The sequence below is a fragment of the Saimiri boliviensis genome, chromosome 8, assembly GCF_048565385.1.
Source record: "Saimiri boliviensis isolate mSaiBol1 chromosome 8, mSaiBol1.pri, whole genome shotgun sequence".
NCBI classification, from domain to species: Eukaryota; Metazoa; Chordata; class Mammalia; order Primates; family Cebidae; genus Saimiri; species Saimiri boliviensis.
The window spans coordinates 3,426,638-3,438,884 of NC_133456.1; the positions used below are offsets into that span (position 1 = coordinate 3,426,638).

Genomic DNA, 12,247 nt, shown 5'->3' on the forward strand with positions numbered 1-12,247 from the left:
TCTCAAAAAAAAAAAAAAAAAGGAAAGAAATTAACATTAGACAGTCTAGCAGAAGGGTTCTCATTATTCATGACTGCTTTTTACTTCTTTTACATGGACCCTTCCATGATGTAGGCACTGAAACTACAGCAAATGATAGAAGAGGGATTGGTACCATATAGAAATATTTTTAAAGAAATGAAAAAGCAAAGAAGTCAGAAATAAATTCCATTGTATTTCTGTAGTTTCACTGAATATGCCCACTTCTCCTGCCTCCCCTTCCACCTCTCCTCCACCTCTTCTGCCTCGGCCACTCCTGAGACAGCAAGATCAACCCTTCCTCTTCCTCCTCAGCCTACTCAACAGAAAGATGAAGAGGATGAAGACTTTTGTGATGACCCACTTCTACTTAATGAACAGTGAATGTATTTTCTCTTCCTTACAACTTTTTAAATAACATTTTCTTTACTCTAGTTTACTTTATTAAGAACATAGGCCAGTGCAGTAACTTTATTAAGAATATAGAGCCAGGCACGGTGGTGCATGCCTGTAGTCCCAGCTACTCAGGAGGCTGAGGTGGGAGGATCGCTTGAGCCCAGGAGTTCTGGGCTGTAGTGCGCTATGCCAATCATGTGTCCACACTAAGTTCAGCATCAATATGGTGACCTCCCGGGAGTGAGGGACCACCAGGTTGCCTAAGGAGGGGTGAACCGACCCAGGTCGGAAATGGAGCAGGTCAAAACTCCAGTGCTGATCAGTAGTGGGATTATGCCTGTGAATAGCCACTGCACTCCAGCCTGGGCAACACAGGAGACCCCGTCTCAAAAAAAAAAAAAAAAAAAGAATATAGGCCAGGCCTGCTCACGCCTGTAATCCTAGCACTTTGGAAGGCTGAGGCAAGTGGATGACCTGAGGTTGGGAGTTTGAGACCAGCCTAACCAACATGGAGAAACCCCACCCCAACTAAAAATACAAAAATTAGGCAGGTGCGGTGGCACATGCCTGTAATCCCAGCTACTTGGGAGGCTGAGGCAGGAGAATCGCTTGAACCTGGGAAGCGGAGGTTGCAGTGAGTGAAGATCACGCCACTGCACTCCAGCCTGAGGAACAGAATGAGACTCCGTCTCGAAAAAAAAAAATAGAATATGTTATATAATATATAAAACATACAAAATGTGTTAACTGACTGTGTTGTTGTAAAATTTCTAGTCAACAGCAAGCTTTTTGTAGTTAAACTTTGGGGGAGTCAAAGATGGCACTGCGAGGAGGATCAGTGACTCTCCCTGATCCTTCAAGTTCGAGGGCCAACAATATACAAAAATCAAGTCCAAATGTATCACAGACCTAAATATAAGCGCTCATATTATAAAACCCTGGGAAGACAACATGCAGGAGCAGCTCCATGACATCCAACTCGACAATAATTTATCACATAGGACACCAAAAGCACAGGCAATAAAACAAAAAAAAAATCGTTAAATTGGACTTTACCAAAACTTAAAAATTTGTGCAACAAAGGAGTAAAAATGCAAGCCAAGGAATAAGACAAAATAATTATATCTGATAAATGATTAATATCATATATATATAACTTCTACGATTCACAGCAGGGAAAAAAAAACCCTATTTAAATACGGACAAAGAACTTGAATAGACATTTCTCCAAGGAAGATATGCAAATGGCCAATAAGCACATGAAAAAATACTCAATTTCACTAACCATTAGGGAAATAAAAATCAAAATTACAATGAGATATCACTGCAAACACACTAAGATGGTTATTATCTAAAAACACACACACACGGCCAGGCATGGTTATTATCTAAAAAAACACATGTATAATCCCAGCAGTTTGGGAGGCCAAAGCAGGCATCACTTGAGGACAGGAGTTTGAGACCAACTGGCCAACACAACAAAACCCTGTCTCTACTGAAAATACAAAAATTAGCCAGGCATGATAGCACATGCCTGTGGTCCCAGCTGCTTGCAGGGCTGAGGCATGAGACTCTCTTGAACCTGGGAGGTGGAGGCTTCAGTAAGCCAAGATCACACCATTGCACTCCAGCCTGGGCAACAGAGCAAGACTCTATCTCAAAAAATAAATAAATAAATTTTAAAAATTAAAAACACACAAAGCAACAAAACAGAAAATAATCAGTGCTGCTGAGGATTTGGAGAAATTGAAAGCTTTATTGTATGGGTTCTGACTGCTCCACTGACAAGTCACCCCAACCAGTCCACCCCATCTCTCCCTTTCCTTGAGACCAAACAATATTGAAATTAGGCAGGGTGCAGCAGCTCACACATGTAATTCCAGCACTTTGGGAGGCCCTCCACCAGCAAAATGATTGCAACTCACTGAAGGCTCAGGTAATGGTTAGCATTTTTAAGTAATAAGGTATTTTTAAATTAAGGTATGCACATTTTTGCCTGGGCATGGTGGCTCTTTCCTCTAATACCAGCACTTTGGGAGGCCAAGGTGGGCAGATCACCTGAGGTCAGGAGTTCGAAACCAGCCTGACCAACATGGAGAAATCCCATCTCTAAATAAATAAATAAACATTTTAAAAGTATCCACATTTTTAGACATAACGCTATTGTAAATTAATAGACTACAATATAGTGTAAACATAACTTCTATATGCACTGAGAAACAAAACAATTTGTGTGACCTGCTTCATTGGAATATTTGTGTTATTGTGGTGATGCGGAACCATACCTGCAGTATCTCCAAGGTATGCTTATATACGCAAAAGAAGTAAAAACAGGCATTCAGACAGATAATTGTAGACCAATATTTACAGCAGCATTATTCACAAATCCAGAAGGTGGGGGCAAACAAAATGTCCAGCAACAGGCAAACAGATCAGCAAAATGTAGTGCAGGCATAAATGGAATACTATACAGCCTTAGAAAGAAATGAAATTCTAACATGTGCTACAATGTGGGTGAATCTTGACATGCCAAGTGAAATCAGTCAGACACAAAAAAGACAAATATTGGATGATGCCACTTACATGGTACTTAGTCAAATTCATAGAGACAGAGAGCAGAATGGTGATTGCCAGGGGTTTGAGGGAGGGGAGAAGAAAGAGTTATTGTTTCCTGATAGAATTTTAGCTGGAGAAGATAAAACAGTTCTGGAGATGGATGGTGGTATAGCTAAATGGTGTGAATATACTTAATGCCACAGAACTACACAACTAAAAACGGTAAATGTTATGTTATGCACATTTTATCACAATTTTAAAAACACAATCTAGTTAGAATATGGTCAAAAGACATATTGAGGGCAAAGGTGCAAGGATCATTTGAGGCCAGGAGTTTGAGACCAGCCCCGGCAACATGACAAGACCCCTGTCTCTACAAAAATAAAAATAAAATTAGCCAGGTGTGGTGGCACATACCTGTGGTCTCAGCTATTTGGGAAGCTGAGGTGGGAGGATCGCTTAAGCCCAGACTGCAAGGCTACAGTGAGCTGTGATTCTGCCACTGCACTCCAGCCTAGGTAACAAAGTAAAACCCTGTCTCAAATAATAATAATATTACCGGAGGAGAGCTCGCCCAGCTCTGAGGTGCAGGAATTCAATAAAGAAGATGGCAGCTCTGACTCCAAGGAAGAGGAAGCAGGATTTTTTGAACTGTGACAGCCTTTTGCTCTTCACTGAAAATCTGTTTCCATCACCTAATAAAAAGTACTGTTTTTATCAAACAGTGATAAAAATGAAGAAAACCTGCATTCCTCTCAACAAGAGCATTTTAAGTGCGCTCAAAACATCTGAAATAAATAGACGGCCATCAGCAAATCAAGGCTCACCATTTAAATCTGCTGTGTCCACTGTATCTTTTTACAACCAAAATAAGTGGTACCTCAATCCATTGGAGAGGAAGCTGATAAAAGAGAGTAGATCTACTTACCTAAAAAATAATGTTGAAGATCAATCTTTTCCCATCGTGACAGAAAAAATGCAGGGAAAACCAGTCTGCCCCAAGAAGAACAACAAAAAGCCACAGAAGAGTTTAACTGCTAAGTATCAACCAAGGTATAGACACATCCAGCCTGTATCAAGGAATCCGAAAAATTCCAAGCAAAATCGAGTAGTCTGTAAGCCAGTTGTGGAGAAAGAGAATAATTGTTATTCAGCTGAAAATAATCCCAATGCTCCTTGGCTTCTAAGCCAAAAAATAAAACCACAAGTTACACTCCAGGGTGGAGCAGCATTTGTTGTTAGCAGAAAAAAATCCTCTCTTAGAAAACGGTCCTTGCCGGGCGCGGTGGCTCAAGCCTGTAATCCCAGCACTTTGGGAGGCCGAGGCGGGTGGATCACGAGGTCAAGAGATCGAGACCGTCCTGGTCAACATAGTGAAACCCCGTCTCTACTAAAAATACAAAAATTAGCTGGGCATGGTGGCGCGTGCCTGTAATCCCAGCTACTCAGGAGGCTGAGGCAGGAGAATTGCCTGAACCCAGGAGGCAGAGGTTGCGGTGAGCCGAGATCGCGCCATTGCACTCTAGCCTGGGAAACAAGAGCGAAACTCTGTCTCAAAAAAAAAAAAAAAAAAAAAAAAAAAAAAAAAGAAAATGGTCCATGGAAAATGAGAAAATGAGCCATCACTGGGACTCACCCAAAAGAATAAATCAGAATTGATTGAAGATTCTGATGTAGAGACTGTCAGTGAAAAAAACACACTTGAGACAAGGCAAGTGCCAAAGTGCTTGTTCCTAGAAGAGAAATTGAACATTGAGCTACTGAATGTAAGCAGTAAAAATCAAGAGAAATTAACAAAGGACTCACCAGGTGACAGAGTTTCTTCAAAGGAGTATCAAGTTGATAAAAATGTCTTTTCCTTCAGAGGATTCTCTTGGTGAGAAGACAATTTATCCTAAGTCCACTGTCTATCCAATCTTCAATGCATCTTCAGTCAATTCAAAAAGATCTTTAGGTGAAGAACAGTCTTCTGCGGGATCTGTTAACTTCTTGAAATAGACCCATATTCAGAAAAATACCAACACCAGAGATCCAAGTAACAAAACAAAAGACCAGCTCATCATTGACGCTGGTCAGAAACATTTTGGGGCTACCGTATCTAAGTCCTGTGGCATGATATATACTGCTTCCAACCCTGAAGATGAAATGCAACATGTACAGCATCACCACAGATTTCTGGGAGGAATCAAATATGTGGATTGGAAGAAAGAACGTGTAGTAGCAGAGTTTTGGGATGGGAAAATCGTGTTGGTTCTGCCACGTGATCCAAGCTTTGCTGTCAAAAAGGTAGAAGATGTCCAAGAACTTGTTGATAATGAATTGGGCTTCCAGCAAGTTGTCCTAAATGTCCAAACAAAACAAAAACTTTTCTTTTCATATCTGATGAAAAGAGACTAGTTGGGTGTTTAATTGCAGAACCCATCAAACAGGCCTTTCGTGTCCTGTCTGAACCAACTGGTATGCAATCCCCAAACTCTAAAGAATGTCCTAGGGCTTGGCAATGTTCAGATGTACCAGAACCTACAGTCTGTGGGATAAGTAGAATCTGGGTTTTCAGACTGAAGAGAAGAAAGTGCATTGCAAGACGACTGGTTGATACTCAGGAATTGCTTCATGTTTGGCTGTTTTCTCAGCACTGATGAAATAGCATTTTCTGACCCCACACCAGATGGCAAGTTATTAGCAACCAAGTACTGCAACACTCGTAATTTTCTTGTATATAATTTGAATAGTTAAAGCTGATTTCAGTTATAAAGCAGTTACTATCTGGATAAGTTCAGAGATATCTTTATTATAAAATACAAACTAATATAAAAAAAATACCAAGACTCACACTTATGCACACACACACATGTAACACACATATCACTGTTTTGTTCCTTATGAGTTGAAAAGTCAGGAATTAAATTTGTTGAAAATTAGCTGGGATTCAAAGGAAGGAAAAATCTTGGAGTGATTTACTGATTAGCACTCTGAATTGTTATTATAATTACACTCTGAAATTTTGTAGCTATAACTGGAAAATTACTTGACTGTTATGTAAGAACATTGACAAAGGAAAGTGATTTTTGTCTAGAAATGTGACCTGGTCTTCTACAAAACACACTCTCAGACCAGGATTATCTAATGCCCCATCAGAAGCAAAGAGGCAAATTTACACTTGGGCAAGTAATTTCTATGCTCAACTTGTAAAGGGAATTCCTGAATTTTTTTTTTTTTAATAGAGGCAGGGGTCTCATTATGTTTTCCAAGCTGGAACTTTTGGGCTCAAGCGATCCTCCAAAAGCGCTGGGATTACAGTCATGGGCCACCGTGCCCAGCATCATTCCTGACTTTTCTATACAAAGTCTTTACTTGGTAGGCACTCGTCTGTACTAACTCAGTTTGAGTATCTTTAGAAAATGTTTAGAATTTCTTTTTTGTAACAAGAAAAAATGGTAAGGATTAATATTATCCTATTTGCATTTCTGTAGAGCAGAATTAGAAAATAGCTTAATGTTTAATCTTTTTGAAAATAAAATTAAATGTTCATATGTCAGATTTAAAATTATACTTAATAGTTGCACTATTTCATTAATTTTTTTGTTTGGAAATATTGGTAGTACTGCTTTAGGAACTTATTACTGGCAATTGATGTCATTAACAAAACGCCTAGTTGGAGTAGATGATATATTTGGCTTCATTTTCTGATTTTTTGCCTATTTAAAATGTACCTTACTTGTTCTACGTGGCAAAAGTCTTTACAAAATACATGGTTATAGAACCAAGGTTAGTAAATATACATACACTGGTGGATCAGAGACCATGACACTGTAAATACAATGAAACGTTCCCACATTTTGCTTGTATAATCCTTGGATACTTTAAAAAGCAAAATATTGTTCAAATTGTTCTGATTCTAAAAAAATCATTCAAGGCCGGGCGCGGTGGCTCACACCTGTAATCCCAGCACTTTGGGAGGCTGAGGCGGGTGGATCACGAGGTCGAGAGATCGAGACCATCCTGGTCAACATGGTGAAACCCCATCTCTACTAAAAATACAAAAATCAGCTGGGCATGGTGGCGTGTGCCTGTAATCCCAGCTACTCAGGAGGCTGAGGCAGGAGAATTGCTTGAACCCAGAAGGTGAAGGTTGCAGTGAGCCGATCGCGCCATTGCATTCCAGCCTGGGTAACAAGAGCGAAACTCCGTCTCAAAAAAAGAAAAGAAAAGAAAAATCATTCAACTGCTAGCAATAAGACTCTAGGCAAGTTGTTTTACAGATTGTAATTATACATAGAAACTATTCAACTGCTTTCATTTTATTTGCCTGTAAGTTAACATGTTTCCAAGATTTAAAAGCCTGGGTTCCCAAAAGAATGTGGAAGTGTTAAAATGTGTGTAATTATGCAAACATTTTAATGCTGTTTTCTGTACTTGTTTTTTTAATTTTATTTTAAAATTTTAATTAGCATTTTGCTTGCTTAATGGTTTTGTGATCAATCAATTAAAATTATTTAATAGTAGGGCCGGGCGCGGTGGCTCAAACCTGTAATCCCAGCACTTTGGGAGGCCGAGGCGGGTGGATCACGAGGTCAAGAGATCGAGACCATTCTGGTCAACATAGTGAAACCCCGTCTCTACTAAAAATACAAAAAAATAGCCAGGCATGGTGCTGCGTGCCTATAATCCCAGCTACTCAGGAGGCTGAGGCAGGAGAATTGCCTGAACCCAGGAGGCGGAGGTTGCGGTGAGCCGAGATCGCGCCATTGCACTCCAGCCTGGGTAACAAGAGCAAAACTCCGTCTCCAAAAAAAAAAAAAAAATTATTTAATAGTTAAAAAAATAATAATAATAATATTACCAAATGCTGGAAAGGATCCAGATATCTCATACATTGGGATATAACATTATTTGACACAGCCACTCTGGAAAAAAAGTTTGGCAGATTCTGAAAATTTACACATACACATACCATACAATCATACAACTACCATACAATCTACGATTTCCTGCAGAAATGAAAACTTATGCTCACCCCTAAACCTGTAAACCAATGTTCTGTGGTGAACAGGTCTGTGTAAACCCCCAAGGCAAAGGGAGCTAACAGGCTGGAGACAGAGGGTGAAAAATCCAGTTTCTCAGAAGGAAACATTTGATATGGACTTGCAAACAGAAGTGAAGTCTCTGGCAGCCAAGAGACGGTGGGTGGCCACACCCACCTGCTTTCCAGAAAATATTCTTTAATTAGCAAGCTGTTGTTGGTAAAACATGCGCAGCTGGTCATGTCTCAGACCCTCTTGGGAAACAACTAGGGACCACTGGGGAAGTTAAATAAGCATCTTTAATGAGGGGTTATCTATGTACAGGCATTGTTTCTGTATGAAGAGTTAGATGCGACAGGCATTGTTTCTTGACCTTGTGGGAATGGGAACACCTTGGTATGCAGACATCAGACATCAGTCATCATAGCAGTTTCACTTCAAGATGGTGTTACTCTTGTCATGCAGCAGGCTGTTTTCCTACAGCCAATGTTGATAACAGCTTTATTGATACAAGCTGAAACTGGACAGCCCATATGTCCTTCAATGGGTGAAAGGGTAAACTGATACACTCACACAACTAATTAGCAATACAAAGGAACAAAATTTGGCCAGACCCGGTGGCTCACGCCTGTAATCCCAGAACTTTGGGAGGCCAAGGTGGGTGGATCACTTGAGGTCAGGAGTTCAAGACCAGCCTGGCCAACGTGGTGAAACCCCATCTCTACTAAAAATACAGAAATTAGCCAGGCGTGGTGGCCCTTGGCTATAGTCCTAGCTACTCGGGAGGCTGAAGCAGGAGAATTGCTTGAACCTGGGAGGCAGAGATTACATTGAGCCAAGATGGTGCTACAGCACTCCAGCCTGGCCGACAGAGCAAAACTCAGTCTCACAAAAAAAAAAAAAAAAGGAGCAAAATTTGATACACAATTTGAAAGGATCTCAAGGGCACTCAGCTGATGACAAGAGGCAATCTCAAAGAGCTATATATTTTATGATTCTATTTATATAATGTTCTTGAAATTACAAAGTATAGTACTTGAGAACAGATCAGTGGTACCCAGGAGTTAGGAGTTAGGGAAGATGTGACTGTGAGGTAACAAGGGAGTTTCTTTGTGACAAGGGACAATTCCATATTCCAATTGCGGTGGTAGCTACATGAAAATGTAAATGTGATAAAACTCTATAGTACTACACACACACACACACACACACACACACAAACTGATGAAATCTGAATAAAGTCTCTCCTGGAGTTAATAGTAGAGTTGTACCTATGTCAATTAACTTTTCGTTTAGACAACTATGGCTAAATAACTGGGTAAAGGTACACAGATCTTACTGTTTTTAATAGAGACTAGCTCTCTGTTGCCCAGGCTGGTCTCGAACTCCTGGCCTCAAGCCATCCTCCCGCCTTGGCCTCCCAAAGTGCTGGGATTACAGGCATGAGTCACCGCACCCAGCCCAAAACTTTGAATGAAGGACTTTCTGACAACTGACAAAGAATCCAAAGTGTTCTTAAGTAAAAATATTCCCTGTAATCCTGCAAAGATTTAGTTCTGAGGGAAGCCTAGTTGGCCAATTTACACTTTGAAATCTCTTTTAGGAAAATCTATTGAGTATAGAAATATACAGTCATTTTGAAAAGATTATGGATTTAAGATTCACCACTTTGACCTTTTGTGTTTTTTACTCTGTAAACTAAAAATAAAATTCTAACCCCTACCCCATCAACTGAATGGACTCTCACCCCCTTGGCCAAGGGGATCCCCAAGACAACCTAAAAAACAAGTTCAGGCCACTTGATGGGAAAGGAAATCAGATAAGCCTCAGTATACTCTCCTCCCTTTGGAGTTTAGGTGCAACTGACCAGCATTAACATTAAAATGGAGATCTTAAGACTGAAAACAGACTCTATATAGCAATAAGATACCAAAGTCAAACTTGACACTGTTATAGCATCACATGACAGAAACGGGGTCTAAAGGAAATACAAGTATTTTACCCTAAAATATATTTCTTTGACGTATTTGGAATGTCCCTGCAAAGCCATGTCTTGGGGAAATTTTCATTCTGTAGAGAATCCCCTTCCTTTTCCAGGTCCTTCCCTGATCCAGGAGAAATTTAAGAGTCTGTGGCCAGGCATGGTGGCTCACGCCTGGAATTCCAGCACTTGCCGGAGGCTGAGGTGGGCAGATCACGAGTTCAGGAGTTTGAGACCAGCATGGCCAACATAGTGAAACCCCATTTCTACTAAAAATACAAAAACTTAGCCGGGCGCGGTGGCTCACGCCTATAATCCCAGCACTTTGGGAGACCAAGGCAGGTGGATCACGAGGTCAAGAGATCGAGACCATCCTGGTCAACATGGTGAAACGCCATCTCTACTAAAAATACAAAAAATTAGCTGAGCATGGTGGTGCGTGCCTGTAATCCCAGCTACTCAGGAGGTTGAGAGAGGAGAATTGCTTGAACCCAGGAGGCGGAGGTTGCGGTGAGTCGAGATCGCGCCATTGCACTCCAGCCTGGGCAACAAGAGTGAAACTCCGTCTCAAAAAAAAAAATACAAAAAATTAGCCATGTGTGGTGGCAGGCACTTGTAATCTCAGCTGCTCGGGAGGCTGAGGCAGGAGAATCACTCGAACCTGGAGGGTGGAGGTTGCAGTGAGCCAAGATTGTGCCATTGCACTCCACCCTGGCAATAGAGCAAGACTCCATCTCAAGAAAAAAAAAAATCTGATACCTTTTAAGGTCTGATAAGAGACATTTACCATTTATTTACTCTGAAGTCTGCTACTCAGGAGCTTCACCTATATAATAAAAACCTTGGCTTCCATAACCCCTCTTATTCTTTAGGGTGATTTCAACTCTTCAGGCAAAGCTTAACTCAACCAACTGCCAATCAGAAAATCTTTGCATCCATGTATAACCTGGAAGCATCCAACCCCATACTTGGAGAGGTCCCACTTTCCTGGCTCAACCAATGTATACCTTACATGTGTTGATTTATGTCTTTGCCTGTAATGTCTGTCTCCCTAAAATGTATAAAACCAAACTATAACCCAACTACCTTGAACCCATGTTCTCAGGACCTCCTGAGGCTGTGTCATGGGCCAAGGTCACTAAACTATGAGGCTCAGAATAAACTTCTTTAAATATTTTACAGAGTTTGACTTTCTTCTTTAACAACTTTTAAACAGAAAATTCCACCCACCCTTTCCAAACTGACCAGTTGGAGTTTGAAAGGAAGGCACATGTACTAATGAAGATACTTCTAAATGTCCACAGTCATTATTTGAAAAGGACATTCTCAGCTGGGGCCTGTGACTCACATTGCCTTCCTGACTGAGCTGGCCAGACTAGCTACACAGACTCAGCAGTCCTGGCTTTTCTGGATCTCTCTATTAAATATAGCTCAAGAATACTGTCCTTTGTTTGGACCACAGTCCAGATTCTGGCTTCTCTTTGGGCCATCATTCCTTCATCTTGATGTCTCTGTCAGAGGCATATGAACCAGAGCAACTCCATCTTGAATAGGAGCCGGATAAAATGAGGCTAAGACCTACTGGGCTGCATTCCCAGATAGTTAAGGCATTCTCAGTCACAGGATGAGACAGGAGATCAACACAAGATACAGATCATACAGACCTTGCTGATAGAACAGGTTGCAGGAAAGAAGCCAGCCAAAACCCACCAAAACCAAGATAGCGATGAGAATGTCCTCTGGTCATCCTCACTGCTACACTCCCACCAGTGCCATGACAGTTTATAAATACCATGGAAACAACAGGAAGTTACCCTATATGGTCTAAAAAGGGGAGGCATGAATAATCCCTTTTTTAGCATATAATCAAGAAATAACCGTACAAATGGGCAACCAGCGGCCCTTGAGGCTGCTCTGTCTATGGAGCAGTCATTCTTTTATTCCTTTACTTTCTTAATAAACTCGCTTTTGCTTTGTACTGTAGATTTGCCCTGAATTCTTTCTTGTGTGTCATCCAAAAACCCTCTCCTGGGATCTGGATTGGGACTTCTTTCCTATAACATCTCCTTTTGCTTGGCGAATCTGATTCTGAAATCTTTTGGTGCTAGGTGGTGGGGAGGTGGAAAGGACTGATTCACATTTTCATTCTGAGTCCCACCCAGGAATCTTGTGGGGCTGACATCTCAAGTTCAGGAGTTTCTCAGGGATGCTGTAGCAGTTTGGGAAGTGCTGGGCATTCCTGAGGCTTCCTGGCAGGGACTGATGGGACTAG

General features: G+C 41.0%; 1 pseudogene; it reads left to right on the forward strand.

The window, feature by feature from the left end:
• Positions 1 to 3,577: 3,577 nt before the first annotated feature.
• Positions 3,578 to 5,706, forward strand: LOC101053722 (N-acetyltransferase ESCO2-like; annotated as a pseudogene).
• The last annotated feature ends 6,541 nt before the right edge of the window (positions 5,707 to 12,247 follow it).